This window comes from Mus musculus, chromosome 7 (genome assembly GCF_000001635.26).
Source record: "Mus musculus strain C57BL/6J chromosome 7, GRCm38.p6 C57BL/6J".
Taxonomy (NCBI): domain Eukaryota; kingdom Metazoa; phylum Chordata; class Mammalia; order Rodentia; family Muridae; genus Mus; species Mus musculus.
In genome coordinates, this window is record NC_000073.6 from 6,650,780 (window position 1) to 6,670,401 (window position 19,622).

Genomic DNA, 19,622 nt, shown 5'->3' on the forward strand with positions numbered 1-19,622 from the left:
TAGATTGACGGCTTAGAATCCAACTTTCAGAAGCAAGCTTCTCACCAACATGCCACAGCCAATGCTCTCGGTGTCACCAACACCACCAAATAAAAAAGAGCAAAGCCTTTGAACTTATCTCCTAGGTAACAGAAACAGTCTTTGTAGGTTTGTGACTATGAGACGCATGAAGCATCTGAGACTCCCCATCTTACCAAAATGTAACCATTCACTGTTTGTGACACACCAAATTTTCAGGTTTACAAGGTCTAGTGGTAGAGGGCCTTCTCAAATTCAGGTCACTCAAAAGGTCTCCACAGCAACAGTTTTCAACCTGTGGATCTCAATCCATTTGGAGGGTTCGGGGGAGGGGGGTTAGGGGGTGACAAATGACCTGTTCATAAGGGTCACCTAAGACCAAAAGCCTGGGCATGTTAGGACAAGTGTGTTCTCTGGCTTCCTCGACAGCAGCCATCCCGTGCTTGCACCTGTCTCTCTTGAGGTGCAGCTGGTGGCGCCGAGTGAGGCTAAGGGTTGGCTGAAGCACTTCCTAAGGTCTGAACTGGGAAGTGATCAATGAGACAGGAGCTCTGCCTGAACGTTCTGCAACAGTCACAATGCTGGCAGGCTCTCTCCTCATGTAGCAGTGTCTCTGCTCTTAGTGGATGGCACTCATCTTAAGGTACGACTCAGAGGAAAGGGTCTGGTTGCCTTGTGGGCTTTGGGATGCTGAGAGAGGTGCACAGCTTTGAGGCTTTGCTGCATGGGCACTGCAAGCTGTGTCCCCACACCCTGGCCCTCGGCTGCCTACTTAGTCCAGGGAATTCTTATCTTTACTGCCCATCAGAGACTTCTTACTGTTGGGAGCATGGAACAGGCAAAAACAAAACAGAACATGTCTTACATACTATCATTTTAACTTCAGACTCTACTTCACCTAAGCTAACCGACTCCCTCTCTAAGCAGCAATAGTCCCCTAAAACATAATGCCTGTTCCTAACAACAGAAGGAAGAAATGAATTTGACTGGCTGGGTAAAACAACTTAAATTCAATATCAGTTGAAAATGATGGAACAACACTGGGCAAAGTTTCTAATCCCTAAATCCTTATTAGTGAGAATTAGAACTGTAACTTGGGTCAGATGCTTGCATGTAAACCCTGGCTGCCAGAAGAAGCAAGGCTCCTGAGTCCTCATCTGGTCGTCCTGATCAATCAGCGACTCCACTTACATAGTTGGAATAATAAAAGATTTTGCTGTTTCACGAGCCCACTTGTGTATTCTCTCCCCTTCCTCATGGCGTAGAACAGCGGTGGCATACCACTCACCAGAGCATCAGGTGTCTGCTGAAGCGTGGCGTGAGAGCTGTGTGGTACTGATGCACTGTGCACAGCTAAAGGGCCTCTTTCTGGTACAGAATTGCTCATGTCTCCTGAGAACTACTTGGTTGCTAAAGATTCTTCTGCCAAGTTTGCATGTGGCATGGTCCCCTGGCTTGGAGCTGGTGTGGTGTGGGCTCCAGGAGAAGATCGTAACTGGGGGTCATTTCCTGGAGGGCTGCCAAGATCAATGCTGTCCACAAGGCTTGTTTCCCGGCACAAAGGTCCCAGGGTGGCTCACTGGTATGGCACTCACCAAAACGCTGCTGTTCCTGATGGCCCTGGTGCAATTCCGACTTGTCATCAGAAAAGACCCCAACACAAACATGTCAGAAGTTGTCCACCACCAGCAGGTCCTCCATTCCTGCCCTGTGACTGGTTCCTCTGCAGAGAGGGCTCTGCCCCGGGACTGGTTCTTCAGGTCTCCTCTGAGGACCTAGAAATAACATGAAGGTCACTCTACACTTTTGCTCGGAAAGTCCAATTATTATGGTATAAACAGACAAAAGTAAGTGGTATACATATGGAGGTTTAGATCTGGAAATGAACCTGGGGGGTGGGGGGAGACAGAAAAAGGATAGGCAAGGGGAGTAGCACAGTTAGGAAGTGTGGCCTTACTGGAATAGGCGTGGTCTTCTTGGAGGAAGTGTGTCACTGTGAGCTTGGGCTTTAAGACCCTCATCCTAGCTGCCTGGAAGCCAGTCTTCTACTGTTTGCCTTTGGAATAAGATGATGAACTCTCAGCTCCTCCTGCACCATGCCTGCCCGGGCACTGCCATGCTCCCATCTTGATGATAATGGACTGAACCTCTGAATTTGTAAGCCAGCCCCAATTAAATGTTTTAAGAGTGTAACCTCCTTCAGCCTAGGCAGGCTGGTTCAGATCGTTCACCACTGAGGCAGGGCCACCTGCTGTGCTGCTTCTCCACTCTACTAGTTTCCTTTGATGTGACACTGCCTGCCACCTGCCGCGATACCAAACCAGTTCTCCAAGATTTTCCGGAGTTAACTACAACCTGTGAATCTGGCTGCTAAAAGACTGTGCTGACATCAAGAAACTTGGCGTGACTGGGGATGGGTTTCCCTCTTTATAAGCGCAGACTTTTTATTAAACATTCGAACCTTGAACAGACTAGCATGTCTTGGTTCCATTATTTCTCGACCCGCCTAGATTTCCTCTTCTCTTTCAGCTCCAGGATGCCTCCCAGGATTGAACTCGGACATGAGAGCCGCAGTCTGGCCCCAACATAAGAGTTGCCTTGGCCATGGTGTCTGTTCACAGCAGTAAAACCCATCTAAGACATTTCACTAATGGCAGTATGACCAAAGAAGATGATCACCAGAAGTCTGTAAAAAAAGAACTCTGGTCATACTATAAAGGAGCTGACCCCATGGGAACATGACAGGAGAAGATGGCAGTTGGGTATACTAAGCAATAAAAAGCAGGTGGCAAGATTAGAAAGCGGCCTAGGCAAAGACAGACTGAGGAAATCCATGGTTGGGGGAAGCCAGAGCACAAAGCTTTAGTTAGATGCCTATGGAGATGAGGCTGGGAAGGGAACTCTGAGCCAGAATGTGAAGAAATGGGATGTTCTGCTATGCATTTGGAGGTCAGATATGGGAACGTGATGAAGGAGGGATCCCACCTAACAGACACTCAGTATGTGAGCAGAGGAGAGTAGAGACAATCAGAGCCAGAATCCAGCTCAGGGAAAGCAGGAATCCAGCTCAGGGAGCCATGCCAGAGGAGCTGAGCCCATCATGATGGCTGGCGTAATTAGATCCATGAGAAAACAGTCTTTGCAGCCAACCCAGACCTTACACTCCTCTTTCTGTACCTGCAGCACATTCAATATTCCCAGCATGCTCTGCCAGTTCTACTTTCACAGAATACCTCGAACTGACCTCACTGTCCCATCAGAGGGATGGCCAAGGCCATGAGCCTGATGGTCTCAGGATGTACCTAACACCGGCTTTGAGATAACAACTTTCCTCTCTCGGTCTCCTGACCTAGAGATGTGTCACCACGCTCAGTCCAGACGGGTCTTCTATAATGGAACTGTTTGTTGCCCTGCCGTAATGACAGTGTCTTACTGTTTTTGCTAACACAACAGTCATGAGCCTTATGTGGCCATCAGACCCTTAAAGAACTAAATGCTAAAGTTACTGCTTAAGCTCAGTGTGACTAATGACACGCAAACTGCACAACACAGTTCTAAAATGTCAACACTATTACCTCATTCCCCTGCTCACAACTGGTGGGGGAATGTGGAGAGGAAGGACTGAAGGAAAGGGGAAGGGAAGGAAAGAGAGAAGAGGAGTTAGGAGATGCCCACAAATCTGAGAAGCAGAACAAAGAAAAGTGAGAAAGGGTGTTACACTAAGGCTTGGCACTGATCTTGGTTGATGAAGAAGAGTTAATAGCTCCAACTACAAAGAGAATGGAATAATGAAGGGAGGGGCTGCAAGTCTGGAGAAAATGGATTCTGCCCTGCCTGGTACAAGATGGTGGAGGTGAGCATGCTGAAGGAGGAGATGCTCTGGAGAAAGAGATGTGCTGTAGAAAGGACAGAGGGCAAGTACCAGGCAGAGGCAGACCGGGCTTCAGGTGAGAGTAGCATGAGCCTTTCTCTTGACCCCACTGGGATCTGAAGGATGCCATCTGACTAGCATACCCTGGGCCTCTCCTGACCAGCTGGTGATGGGTGCTGCCTCCTATGCCTCCCGTCCTATTAGCCTCTGCCCTGATACTCACTTCTCCACATTTCTGCATCATCATCTTCCTCTGTTGCTTATGGTGCCTCTTCTTCCAGGAATCAGGTCACGTTTAGGGAACTAGTACCCTAGAAGGAAGAAGACTCATAACTTGGGAGTTCGGCAACTCCCCAAAGTCTAGGTTCTGAAGACACTGGGGTTACAAAAAAAGGTGCACAGACTCTCCAGCCTATAAAGCAGTTCTTCTCAGTCACTTTATACCCTACATGCCATCCCACAGCAGACACCTCCCATACATCCTTACAAACCTTCCCCATTCCCAACACCTCTTTGTACACCCTTATACACTCTCCCCATAGAAGTCACCTTCCTATAGATGGAGGTCCCTTTTATTGTCCCAAGTGTGGAAGAGAGAGGTGACTTTGGCATCTAGCTACTGCAGGCAGGGAGGTTGCTCATTTAGGGATGGGCAGCTGGAGTGATGGCTCGGTGACTAAGAGCATGTAGTACTCCTGCAGAGGGCTTGAGTTTGGTTCCCAGCACTCACACTGGTAGCTCACAGCTGCCTGGAACATCAGTTTCAGGGGTTTCGGTGCCCCCTGGCTTCTGTGGGCACCAGCATTCACGTGTGCACACATACCCCATACACATACACAATTAAAAAAAAAAAAAGATAGAAGAGAGCAATATCTATCCCCATACACCAGTAGTGACAATGCTGGACAACTATTACATCACAAGAACTGAAAAGGAGGAGCCCTACATATCAGCTTGGACAGTCTGACAGGGTCAAAAACAACATTAAAGTTCTTTTTCTTACTGTGATAAACCCCATTCCTCCTCCTCCTCCTCCTCCTCCTCCTCCTCCTCCTCCTCCTGCTCCTGCTCCATCCTTAGTTCCTTTCCCCAATCCCAGCCGTTTGTGTGTCTCCTGCCATTCAGACGCACAACTCAATAGAACAGGGAGTTCTCATCTAGTGTGGATCCTGACTTCACTCGTTTTGTGTCAACTTGACAGAGTAATGAATGGCATTACATCGATGGCATGTGGTGGTTTGAATAGGAATGGGCCCCATAGATTCATTGTGTTTGAATGCTTGGTCATAGGGACTGGCACATTAGGAGACAGCGACCTTGTTGGAGCATGTGTGTCACTGTGGGGGTGGGCTTTGAGGTCTCCCATGCTCAAGCTATGCCCAATATGGCACACAGTCTCCTGCTGCTACCTTCAGATCAAGATATAGAACTCTAGGCTACTCCAGCACCATGACTGCCTGCTGCCATGATTCCTGCCATGATGATAATAGACTGAACCACTGAAACTATAAGTCATCACTAATAAAATGTTCTCCTTTGTAAGAGTTGCCTTGGTCATGGTGTCTCTTCACAGCAATGAAACCCTAAGTAAGATAGCAGATATAGGTGATATTTAGTGGTTAGTGGTTAGTATTAAGTGGTTAGTGGTTTTCTCTAGACTACTGTGCGGGCTAGTTTTGTGTCAACTTGACCCAAGCTAAAGTCACCTAAGAGAAAGGAATCTCAAGGAAGACAATGTCTCCATAAGATTGGGCTGTAGGAAACCTTGCAGGGCATGTTCTAACTAGTGAGTGATGGGGGAGGGCCCAGTCCATGGCAGGTAGTGCCCTTCCTGGGCTAATGGCCTTCCTGGGCTAGTGCCCTTCCTGAGCTAGTGGCCTTCCTGGGCTAGTGGCCCTGGGTTCTACAGGAAAGCAGGCTGAGCAAGTCCTGAAACGAAAACCAGTAAACATCACTCCTCCATGGCCTCTGCATCAGCTCCTGCCCCCAGGTTTCTGTCCTGCTTAAGTTCTTGTCCTGAGTTCCTTCAATGGTGGAGTATGATGTGGAAGAGCCAAATAAACTTGTTGCTCCCAAGTTGCATTCATCCTAGGGTTTTATCACAGCAATAGTAACCCTCACTAAGATAATCTATTTCTATCTCACATACATGTATTTTGCATGGAAGCTTTATATCAACACTATCAAAAGAAATCAATACCACTTACAAAAAAAAAAATAGAAGCCATATAACAACAGATACAACAGAAGTAAGGTTATTTATTATGTCAAATCCTATCTTTAAAGAGGTAATCAAACTTTCTCATAGCTCAGATTCCCATCTATAATAAGGTAGCAATTACAACAGCAATAAGAAGCACAGCTCTCATGGGACTAGTATAAATATTAGAGGAGTCTAATGTATAAAGGTTTTAGACCTGTGCCTGATATATATATATATATATATGTATCTCCAGTGTTCAATACATGTTAGTCATCTCATAAACAATTAATCTGAAGTTAAGACACTGGTTTTGTTTTGTTTTAGGAAAGGAGTAATTCCCCTTTTGAATCTGGGAGGGGGCATGGTTGGGAGGTCTGGCAGGAATTAGAGGCACAGATGGGGGCAGAGATGATCAAAATATGCTGTACTCATGTATGAAATTTTCTGAGAAAAAATAAATTTAAAAATAAATGGCTTCTTAAAGAGCTGGACAATGGTGACATCAGTACACACGCTAACCTGGGGTGGGGGGAAATCTCATGGGGCCCAAACCTTAGACAAAGAACCACAGGCAACTAAGGAATGCCAAGACACAGAGAAATAGTCTTCCCCAGGGAAGAGCATACTGACTGGTTATACCAATTGGTCAGCCCTGAAACCTTATACATATAACAGTGTATAGACTGGATAGGTTATATTCATATATATAAGGAATATGTATGTATATTAAGAATATATACAGTGAATTCTCTTAAAGTACACGTTGTTCTGCAGTAAGCTACACATGTAACAGCGACTAGAGAACTAGAGACCATGAATTTGATAGACAGCAGTGGGGGTACATGGGAAGGGTTGGAGAAGCAGAGTAAATATGATATTATGTTATAATTAAAAAAAAAACAGATATAATGGAAAAATTAAATGAGGTTGCTGGAAAAAATACCTCAGCAGTTAAGCATGCTTGTGGCTCTTGCAGAGGATCTGGGGTAAATTCCCAACACCTGCGTGACAGCTCACAACTATCTGTGATTCCAGTTTCAGGGAATCCAATGCCCTCCTCTGGCTTCCAGGAGCGCTAAATGAACACCGTGCACAGACTTGCAGGCAAAACACTCATACACATAAAATAAAAGTAAAACGTACAAAACAAATGAATAACATGAACTACTGCCTCTGGCCCAAGCTGAGGCTCACTGAGATGGTGAACCATCCTAACAAAGACACTGAAAACTGACCTATGTCAGTAACTGGGCTGTAAGGAGAATACACACTTACCTAGGGAGACCAGGTTCTGGTGAATTCTCTTAAAGTACACGTTGTTCTGCAGTAAGCTAACTCCTCCTCCTCCAATCCAGCGCTTAAAGGTCACCAGCTCCTAAAACACCAGAGAATACCCCTAAGCGATTTAAAAAAACAAAACCCCCAAAACCGGGAAAGAGCTTAAGTTGAAACAATGTCTCTCACTTCAGGCAGCCACTGAATTGCCAGACTCACACCCTAGGGGTGGGTGTGGCCTACCCCCCACCCCTACCCCACCCCCTCAATCCCCACAGCTGACCAGGTCTTTATGTCTTCAGTCTCTCATAAAAGAGGGTAAAAAAGAGGGGTGGGAAGGCTGGAGAGATGACTCAGAAGTCAAGAGCACTGACTGCTTTTCCGGAGGTCCTGAGTTCAATTCCCAGCAACCACATGGTGGCTCATAACCATCTGCAATGGAATATGATGCACTCTTTTGGTGTGCCTGAAGACAGCGCACTCCCAAACAAAAAATAAAAATAGAAAAATTCCAGACTTTTCAAATCTTGTTCTGATTAAAATGGGATGTTGAACAAATCAGGGCAGGGAGACAAGAAGGGAAGCATTCAGTATGAGCGCAACTCGTAAAAGTGAAGACAGCCTTAGACAAGTGGGGGTGGGGCGCATTAACAGGGAAGATCTAGGAATCAGAAAAGATCCAAGAGCCATGACAAAAGACAGCTTAACTCACTTGCTGTCCAGAAGATGGCAGAACATCTTTGCATCCTGATTCTGCTGGCCACAGGTTTCCCTGTATCCTGAAAGCGCAGGGTCCTGAGCCTAGAGAAGAAATATAACCACCACACTGAGTCCTCTCTGGCCACAGCCTGTCGCCCGCGTATCACCCTGTCCTACTTTGAAGCCAGCAGTATCCCTGGGCTTCCCTTGGCAAAGCAAACGATCATGGAGACCACTTCTGTTCTCAGCAAAGTCGAGCTCCAGTCATTTCCCATTCTAAACCTCTCCGTGGGCTTCCCACAGGTTTCTAAGTAAAGCAGGAGTTCTCTGCATCAGTGCTTTCTTACCTGTCAATCAAGTTCACCAGGGAGGGGCCTGGAGAGATGGCTCAGCCCTTTAAGTGAGCTTAATGCTCTCACAGGAGGACCCGGGTTCTGCTCCCAGCACCCACATGGCAGCTTGAAATCATCTATAATTCCACTTCTAGGGGATCCAATATATTTTCTGACCTCTGCATACATGTGATACACTATATTTATTCAGATGTGTACACACACACACACACACACACACACACTAAAATTCAGGTAGCTTCAACTTCTAAATAGCAAATCAGAAGTTTACAGGAACCACATGAAGACCAAGCTACATACTTGTGAGGATTAAATGTTACTGACATACACTGCCGTAGGTCTTTGTTTTTGTTTGCTTTTTGTTTTTGAAAGGCAGCCTTTAAGGACCCCTTCCTACATTTTCAATCACTAATTTGTAAGATGACAGGATCACCTTACCCCAAAAGCCTGAACTTACAATCATCTTTTATGGAGGTCTTTTCCAGGTGATCTTTTCAGTAATTTCCTGTTTCTTTCTCAGACTCTATGCAATTTTTCCCCATTCCCTTCTAACTTCAGCTCAGCTCTGTGTATAGCTAAGCTAAACTTTTAACTTCTAGGACAATACCCTGAGTGTCCACATGAGGCACTGTAACACCATGTATAGAATAAAACCCGTGGCAGGTGGTCTAGCTTTTAAAAAGAGAGACTTGTGACTAAGGGAAAGGGGGTGAATTTGGGAAGAGTTGGGGACACGGGATAGTATGAGCAAAACTCATTGTATGAAATTCTCTGAGAACAAATAAAAAAATTGAAAAGAGGACAAGAGAGAATAATGCAAACCAGAAGTGTAGCCTCTGCAGGTCTAGAGCCTGATGGCCAGGTAAAAAATGTTGAAATGCTGTTTGGTGGCACCTGTAAACCCAGGACTCACAATGTGAAGCAGGAGGATTGCAGTGATTTCAAGGCCAGCTTCAGCCACATAACAAAATTCTTTAAAAAAAAAAAAATGGAATCTAGGAAAGCTGCAGTCCCTAAAGGGATAGGACCTCTACAGGAAGACCAATTAGTCAACTAACCTGGACTCTTGCGGAGCTTTGATTGGTGAATCATCAACCACCAACCAAAGAACACAGATGGGCTGGACCTAGGCCTCCCTGCACATATGGAGCAGATGTGCAGCTTGGTCTTCATATGGGTCCTGAACAACGAGAGCGGGGCTATCCCAAAAGCTGTTGCCTGTATGTCGGATATGTTCTTCTAGCTGGGCTGCCTTGTCTGGCTTCAGTGGGAGAGGAAGGGCCTAGCCTTGCAGAGACTTGAAGTGCTAGCAGTGGGGATACCTGGTGGGGGGAGGGGTGGCAGGGGGAACCTCACAGGCTCAGAGGTGAAGGGCAGGGGTTGGGGCAGTTAGGATGTGAATTGTGTAAGTAAGATTAATTAATTAAAAAAAATTCTGGAATCATAAGCACAGGCTATTTATTCAATCTTGTGTCAAAAAAACAAAGGCAGTAGTGCCTCTTGCAAAGCTGCTACTTAACAGAGTCAAATGAATTAATAACACAAACCACCTACAGGAATACATGGTTTGTATTAGTGCCCTCTTTCCCATCACTCTTTAATAGCTCTTTCAGAACTTTCTATAATATCCTGGGATCATATTGATCCTTCTTCTCTAAATTCTCCCAGACCCAACCCCTTTCTTTACCCACCTGTGTTTTGTTTTGTAAATCAATCAAGTCCAATGTGTACTGCCCATATTCTCTCAGGTGTGTGGCCATTTATTTAGCGGAGCATGGTCAACTTATCACCATCATGGAGAGAGAAGGTGGGCTCAATGAGCAGCTTAATTTTTTTGTTTTTTTTTTCTGTGTCAAAGGTGAGGCGTGCCTGAATCTAGCCACATGCTCTTTTCTGTCCATGCCCCAGCCCTCCTGCTAGAAATAGCTATGATCCCAGATTTTCCCTCCTCTGGGTATATATGTAATCTAATATATATTGTTCTCTTGGTATATACATAGTGTGTACTTAATATATTTTGTTTGTGGTTGGAATTATTTTTATTCAAAGGACTAGGGGCTTTGTTTCCTTAGTGTTGAAAGCCCCCTAGTTCTAACCTAGTAACCTGAATTCCTGAGACTGATACTGGAAAAGGATGAACTTGCAGTCCCCATATTTTAGATCCTCTTGCACTGGACATTTAGCCATTCATTAAAAGTTCACTTTTGGGGCTGAAGGGTTAGTGCTTAAGAGCACTGTCTGCTCATTCAGAGGTCCTGAGTTCAATCCCCAGGAACCACATGGTGGCTCATAGCTTTCTATAGTGTGATCTGATGCTCTCTTCTGGCATGTATGTGTACATGCAGAGCGGGCACTCATATACACAAAATCAATAAATCTAAAGAAAAAAGTTCATTCTTGCCCTAAAATAAAAAAGATAAGAAAAAAATCAGTATATTTATACTGAACATATCAAGTCTAGATTCTTTGGTAGTGTTGATTTTAAAAGAACACTGCCTTTTAAAAAGTTATGCACGTATGTGGGTATGCAGGTGCCCCACAAAGCCAGAGGCATCATTCTCCCAGGAACTGGAAGTACAGAAGGTTGTATGTTGCCTGGTATGGATGCTGGGAATTGAACTCAGGTCCTATGTAAGAGCAATACACATTTTTAACTGCTTAAAGGAGGAGGTATACATGAGGAGGGACAGTGAGAGGCAGGGTAGGGCTGAGATAGAGGAAGAGCTGGGTTGACGCTGTTCTGGGGAGTAATCCAAGATACAGCCCAAGATCTTGGGTTTCGGGAGGATGTGGACCAGAGGCAGCCTGGGGGGAGGGAAATGGAAAGCCCTGGGTGCACAAGACAATGATGGGACAAAAAGGCCATTTAGCCACGACTCTTCAAAGTCAGCCTCCAACCATAGGTTCTTTCTCACAAGCCTATCCAACTCTTCATGCACTATGCACTCATTTTTCCACAGCAAGCTCACCAAAGCCCCCACGGCATAATACATTACAGGACCTCATGCCACCTATTTTTGTCGCCTCCCTCAACCCCATGTGTCCCCTACTGCCCCAGCAGGTCCATAGTTCCCATTATGGAATCTCAATTTTCTCAGACACTCCAACACTCACCTGGCTCTCTGAAGGTTCTCGGCAGACTGAATTTCCAGAAATTTCCTGCTCCAAATTCCTGGGAGAGCGCATGCCCAGTCAGAGGTTCACGCATGCGCACTAGGGCAACTCCCACTCAGTGGGGGTGGGGAATAACAATTCACGGGAGTGGGTGGGGGCTGGTGGGGCCTCCCACGCAGTGAGAAGGGTCACGTGGTGGTGGTGGTGGTGGTGGTGGTGGTGGTGGTTGGGGGGAGGGGTTCGATGGGGGAACCTGGCAAGGATAGAGTTGGCGTCCCAGAGGCAGTATTGATGCAAGCAACTCTCTGTGACCTTCGAGTTCATGCCTCAACTTACTGAAGAGTTGCTACATAATTTCAAAATTTTGAAAATTAAAAGTTAACGGTGAAATTATTTTCCTATCATGGGTGACCAGATTTTCACACACACACACACACACACACACACACACACACACACACACACGCAATTACCCAGGTGACCATTTGAATGGCTTTGAAATGAACTTCCAGGATACCCCTCCCCTTACAGGAAATGGAGAGAAATTTTTCAGCCGAATTTGCTTTTAATTGATTTTTAAAATCTTCAACTTTGCAGGTCAGGCAACGGAACAATATCATTGTCTCTGGCTAGCTTTTACTGTCTGGTGTACCCTTTATATCATACGATCTACCAGGCTGCTTTTCAAGGGGAAAAAAAAAAAAAAAACGCTGTTGTTCGAATTGTCCACTGTTCACTTAGGCCTGTGTGAATGGGTGACTTTTAGATGCCAGAGAGAGGGCCAAAGATGGACCCTTGGACGATGCTAACCGGGCATTTTCTGAAACACGCTTCCTGTGAACCACTATGATGGTGGATCATGGCCTGGATCAAACAGTTCACTGGACTGGGAAATTGCTCTCTGGGAAAGGAGCTTGCAACCTGGCTTGATGATCCTGGACCCACATGGTGGAAGAAGAGAATTGACTCCCTCAAATTGTTCTGACTCCATATGTGTGCTGTTGCATAAGCATACTATAAATTAAGTAGTCTGTTTTTTAAAAGAATGAATGGCCATCTGCTTCTAATCACCCTCCTCTATGTTCGTTTTTTTTTTCTTCCTTTCCCTTTCCCCTCCTACTCCCTGCCGGTTTCTCCTCTTCCCTTATTATTGCTTTTAAGGCTTTTTGAACAAAATCTTTGTTTATTTTATATTCACTGGTGGTTTTGGCTGCGTGTATCTCTGTGTATGTGAGGGTGTCAGATCGCATGGACCTGGAGGTACAGACAGTTATGAGCTGCCATGTGGGTGCTGGGAATTAAACGTAGGTTTTCTGGAAGAGTAGCCCGTGCTCTTAACTGCTGAGCCATCTCTCCGCCTTATTAGTATTATTTTTAATAGGTTGCTATGGAGCCCAGACTGACTTCAAACTCATTCTGGCTTCTCTTTGCCACAATTTGTACAGTTTGGCTTGTCTTTCCTATGAGCTATGCTAGAGGGTGTGGATTCGAGATGTGTTCTTTCTGCTCTTTCTGCTTGTTTGCCTCATGAGTAAATTTTCTTTTTCAAAACTCATTGTTTTAAAGACAACATACAGTGTAATGGGGAAAACAGGCCTGTCTCAGTAACATATAGATATCAATATGTATATGTGTTCTCACAGATATACACACTCATATATTTATGTGCATGTATATTTATGAGCATGTATGTGATACATGTATATGCACATTGGACAAATTAATATAATTTATAATGTGCTACCTGGTATATATTTGTAGTCATGATTTAAGGTATAAATATTAAAAGTTTTGTTTGAGATATCCTTTATGTTTATAGAGAAATTATTACTATCAACAATTAAATAACAATAGAAATATGCTGCATATATGTTTACATTATTCTCATTAATTGCTTCTCTTTGTTATTACTGTTTTTTTACATTTCTTTCTTTATTCTATGCTAGTTTATATTTTGAGTGTGTACGCATGGTGGGTGTGGGGTGCTATGGTGCACTTGTAGCGTTCAAAGGACAAGTCATGGGTTTCAGCTCTCTCCTTCCACCATGTGGGCTCCAGGAATCGAACTCATATCATCAGGCTTGGTGGCAAGTGCTTTTACCAGCTGAGCCATCGCATTGGCCCAATTCCTTTTTCTCCTCTTTTCATTTCTGTGTTTGATTTTTATTATTTAGTCTTCTCTCATACAGTACATCCCAGTACATCGCAGTATCCCTTCCTCCACTCCTCCTAGTGCTCCCCACCTCTCATCTCCTCCAGATCCACTTCTCGGTTTCCCTTCAGAAAAGACCAAGCCTTCCAGGGCTATCAACCAAACATGGCATAGCAAGATGCAATAAGACTAGGCACAAATCCTCATATTAAGGCTGGATGAGGCAACTCAGCATGAGGAAAAGGGTCCCAACAGCAGGCAAAAGAGTCAGAGACCCCACCACCACCACTATGCCTACCGTTAGGAGTCCCAAAACACCTCTTCCAATTGTTTGTTTGTTTGTTTACTTACTTACTTTTGTGTACCTTCTTTGTTTCCACTACCTCAGATCTTCATATTCTGCACCACAATGCCCAGCTTCCCATCTGATATGTTTGAACTTATTTATTTATGTTCATGACTGCTTTGCCTGCACACATGTCTGCATACCACATGCATACAGACCATTTACTCCCTGTTTGCAGCTGCTAGATAGATTTGGTGATATGGTTATATCTCGCTTTATTTACTTGGGGTTTTCTGATGCTCAGCTGAGCTGTTTTCACTGCAGTCTGTGTTGAATGCACACACAGCCTTGATCTTCAGAAATTCAACGTGTGTGAAAAACCACTGTAGGTATATCCCTTGGATTGGAATCACTGAGATGAAGGGTTGGCTTTCTGGCAAAGATTTCTTCTCTTTTATTTCGTTTCCTCTTTTTTTTTTCCCCCTTAAAGATGTTTTTAGACAGAATCTCAGGTTGTAGCCAAGGTTAGTGTAAAATTCCCAGTGTAGCCCAAGCTAGCTTGGAATTTAAGATGATCTTCTGATGGAAACACTCAAACACTTAGACTAAAGGTGTGAATCACTCTGTGTGGCTTTCTGGTCAAGATCTCAGAAACTATCCCGCCCCAGCAACAAATTTACGGAGTGTCCAGCTTAGGTGAGCCATCACCCAAACTATTACGTTGAGTGGCCTGGAATGTTCTAAAACGCAGATATGGAAAATGATATTTAGGCTCATTTAGCTCACACATTTCTCTTTTTGTTAACAAGATAGACTGTTTACAGCTTTTTAGGGGCCATTTTAAAATTAATATATTATTATTATTATTATTATTGTGTGATGTATGCATGTATGCATGCTTGTGTATGCACATGGCTGTGTGTGTATGTGTGTGTTGATGGATGTGTGTTGAAGCCAGAACTGTACATTGGGTATGTCCCTTAATGGCTTCTCCAATTTATTTATTTATTTATTTATTTATTTAGTCTGAAGTTCACTGTTTTGACTAGATGGGCTGTTCAGTGAGCTCCCAGAATCTGCCTGTCTCTGCTTCTCAGTAGTGAGGTTACTAGCACATTCACAAAGCCACTATGCCTGGGTTTTTATATAGGTTCTAGGCATCAGAATTTAGGTCTTGGGTCATTGCCCTAGCCTCATTTGTCTTGTTTCTAATGTTCTTTTTTCCTAAATTTTATGATAGGGCCTCATTACATGGCTTTGGCTGTCCTGAACTTCTGTTTAGACTGGCTGTCTTCTGACTCACAAAGATCCGCCTGCCTCTGCCTCCTGAGTGCTGGGATTAAAGCTATAATACCACAATGCCCTGTCCTCCCCACCCCTTTTTAGATTTATTTATTTTTATTTTATGTGTAAAGGTACTTTGCTTGAATGCCTGTCTGTGTACTACATACATACAGTGCATAAGGAGGAGAAAAGAGGATGTTGGATCTCCTGGAACTGGAGCTACAGACCCTTGTGAGCCCCTACATGGGTGCTGGGAATCAAATCTGGGTCCTCTTGAAGAATAGCTAGCACTCTCAAATGATGAGCCATCTCTCACACTCCCCATTTGTGTTAACGAAAGCAACTGATCAAAGGGTCAAGATATGTGTGCAGGTTATGCTATAACATGTACAGTAGTTATTTTATTCATGATGCTTATGATGGCAAGAATGGTGTCATGGCAAGCGTGGCTTGCTGTGTGACGTTTGCTTTCTGTCAGTGGCTGTGCTAATATAAGTTTGTTGGGTAAATGCTTTCCTCACAAGGAACCTGCTTTCTGCACAATGAAACTCAGGCTAAGAGGAATGGCTCAAAGCCACAGACAGATAAGGTTTGAGAAAGACTCCAACAAGTATCTGTTCCAGTTTGACTATTTATGCTCTCATTTAAATGGAACAGGAAACCTTGACTGAGAGAGAAGAGTGAATGGTGTCTTCCCGTGCTGCATTAAGCAGAGAAAGAAGCAGAGAACTAAAGGAGCCAAGGTCCCCGTTCTGACATCTGAGATTATTTTATGCTCATAAAATGTAAAGCCTCACTGACTTTATGGGTATCAGAGAACAGATTCTAAGGTTTATGTGGAGAGGCCAAAGACCCACAGGAGCCAAGACTCCAAGTCTGGAAGACTGCTGCAGTTATCATGACAGCCCGTGTGGTGCTGACAGAGTGGATAAGTAGGTCAAGGACAAAGGACAGAGAACACAGAAGCAGACTCACTCCTACAGCCAAAAGAACTCTAACAAAGGCACAAGCACAGCACATGTGGAGACTGATATCCAAATAATGAAGACTAAAATAACTGGGCATGAGCAAGACAAACAAAAACAAACAAACACACAGGCACGTGCACACACACCCCCATCTGCAAACCCTATACCCTCCCCCAAAAATATGTTGAATGAATCACAGACCTACATAAAATGCAAAGATAGTCTAAGAAAAGAACTTCTAGATGACCTAGAGTTTGCCACGACTTTTTAGACACACACATACACACAATGTAATGGTTTGTATAGGCTTGGCCTAGGGAATGGCACTATTAGAAGGTGTGGTCCTGTTGGAGTAGGTGTGTCACTGTGGATGTAGGCTATAAGACCCTCATCCAGGCTGCCTGGAAGCCAGTATTCTGCTAGCAGCCTTCAGATGAAAATGTAGAGCTCTCAGCTCCTCCTGCATCATGCCTTCCTGGACACTGCCATGCTCTTTCCTGCCTTGATGATAGTGGACTGAACCTCTGAACCTGTAAGCCAGCCCCAATTAAATGTTGTCCTTTGTAAGAGTTGCCTTGGTCCTGGTGTCTCTTCACAGCAGTAAAACTCTAAGAAACACACACACATACACTTGAAGAGTCAAATCTGGTGTGTGACTCCACAAAGCACTTACCTGGCATACTTCACTTACTAGACAGCAATTATGTTATTTAAACTCTCTAAGGTTTCATCCAAATGAGTGCAATCCTTACTTAATATAATTTTATTAATATAATTACTTAATATAATTTATATAATTCAATGCAAATAAACATGTCAAGATTTTGCATATCTCATTTCATTCATCTTTTATGGTCTAGGGAGTAAAAATGAACAAACTTGTTTGTTTGGTGTTTTTGTCTGTTTGTTTTTGAGTGCTAGCTACCCTGTAACTCACTGTGTAGACCAGGCAGACCTTGAACTCTTAGAGATTCTACTGCCTCTGCCTCATGAATGCTAAGAGTAAAAGTGTATGCCACCATGCCCAGCTAATTTAAGGCCTTGTGCATGCTAGACAAATACTATATCATTGAATGAGTCTCAGTCTCATGATTCTCTGCATGACAGCTCTTCTTCCTCAAAGGTTGGAAGACACTCACAGATGAGGTCATTATTAATACCCTATTACTGTGACGAGGCACCATGACCACAGCAACTCTTATAAAGGAAAAAATTTAGTTGTGGCTGATTTACATTTCAGAAATTTAGTCCATGGTCATCATGGTGGGAAGCATGCTAGCATACAATCAGGCAGGGTGCTGGAGAAGTAGCTTGAAAGTTCTACATCTGGACCCAAAGACAACAGGAAGAGAGCATCACTAGGCCTGGCTTGAGCATTTGGAACCCAAAAGCCTACTCCCAGTGACACATTTCCTTCAACAAGGCCACACCTACTTCTAAAGGCCACACCTCCTAATCCTTGTCAAGTAGAACCACTCCCTAATTGTAAGCATATTGTAAGCATATAATTGTAATAATAAGCATCCAAATATGTGAGCCTATGGGGCCATTCTTATTCAAATCATCACATGGCCACTCACACAACACTTAGAGCCATTAGGATGCTTCCTGAACTTCTGAGTCTTACAGGAGGCCTCCTTAGTCTTAGTTAGGGTTTTATTGCTGTGAAGAGACACCATAACCAAGGTAAAAGACACCATTTAATTAGGGCTGGTTTAACTGGTTCTGAGGTTCAGTCCATTATCATCCTGACAGGAAGCATGGCAGTGTCCAGGCAGGTATGGTGCTGGAGGAGCTAAGAATTCTACATCTAGTCCTAAAGGCCAACAGAAGACTGGCTGCCATGCAGCTAGGAAGAGGGTCTCAAAGACCGCCCCGACAATGACACACTTTCTCCAACAAGGCCACACCTACTTGAATAAAATCACACCTCCTAATAGTGCCACTCCCTGGACAAAGCATATTCAAACCACCACAATGTCACATTTCCCATCATGGTGCCTAAGCCCTCTTACATCCATTGGGACCTATCTCTGGATGTGATGCTTAGTTTTGATTGACATATTGTCGAACAATGTGGACAGGAGTCTTTTTTTAAAAAAAATGTCAATCATAAAGTTTATTTCTTTGAGAGTGAGACAGGAATCAAAGATTTCTCTCACATTGGTGAGCATTTTAAAAGATCTTTTAAAGTTCATACATTTTTAATTAAAATATAATTCTTACTTCCCTTTCCTTCTTGCAACCTTTCCCATTTCCCCCTCACTCAAGTTGATAGCCTCATTTTCTTTGATTATTATTGTTATGTACTTGTGTGTGTTTGTGTACATGTGTACATATGCACAACTATGTACAACCTGCTGGATCTATTTTGATTGTGTATATATGGTTTTAGGGTTGACCATTTTATATTGGATAACCAATCATGGGATCATCCCTGGGAGAGCGTAATTATCTCTCTCCCGGCAGGAATTAGCCTATGATTTTTTTGTTTTGTTTTGATGTTGTTTGTTTAATCGAGCATTATGTACTGTCTGTGTAGGTATTTATGTATGTACCCTCAGAGGCCAGAAGAGGTTTTAAATTCTCTGGAACTGGAGCTATAGGTGGTAGTGCATGATGTGAGTGCTGGCAACTAGACCAGGGTCCTGTAGAAAAGCAGAACACGGTCTAAACCACTGAGCCAACTCTCCAGCCTTTGCCTGTAGTTCTTTGTCTCAGAGATGGGACCCCCATGAAATTTCCCCCTGGAAGGGAGTTTTAGTTGGTAATTCTCTAGACTCTAGTGCATGCAAGTTCATATGTGCATGCATGTGTGTGTGCATGCACAGAAATGCATATGCCACATTGTTTTCTTGCCTATAGAACCTAGGAGAGGGCATTGGATCCTCTGGAGTTATAGGACCTTGTGAGCTGCCCAATATGGTATTGGGACCCTAGTTTTGATTTTCTGCAAGAGCTCTTCACTACTGAGCCATCATATTTCCAGCCCCAGAGGATTTTGAACTGGTTTAACTGAGGTGGGAAGACCACCCTGAATATGAGAGGTACCATGTCTTAAACTGGGCTCTGGACTGAATAAAAAAGAGAAGGTGAGCTGGGCACTGGTATGCACTAATTAATTCATTTCTCTCTGCTCTTGACTATGGATGGATGTGACTGACTGCTTCAGGTTCTGGCCACTTTGACACTCCAGAGTGATGGACTGCAAGCTGCTGTTATGAGCCAAATAATCGCTCTTCTCCCAAAAAGATGCTTTTGCCAAAGTATTCTCAATAACAGGGAAAAAAACTAGGACACTGGCCCTCCTGGGGAAAGCCTCACTCCCTTCCTCAGTGTGAGACCCAGCTTCCTGGATTCCTTCTGGCCTGTCTTATTAGAATGTCCATGTGAGCCCCA

At 44.1% G+C, this 19,622-nt stretch overlaps 1 long non-coding RNA gene across 1 annotated transcript; it reads right to left on the bottom strand.

Moving 5' to 3' along the window:
• Window positions 1-968: 968 nt before the first annotated feature.
• On the bottom strand, window positions 969-11,589 carry Zim2 (zinc finger, imprinted 2). Its single transcript, NR_131759.1, has 5 exons — window positions 11,534-11,589; window positions 8,080-8,168; window positions 7,368-7,467; window positions 4,113-4,200; window positions 969-1,793 (listed from the first exon to the last, which is right to left on the bottom strand). It is a non-coding gene; the product is annotated as a zinc finger, imprinted 2 (long non-coding RNA).
• Window positions 11,590-19,622: the final 8,033 nt, after the last annotated feature.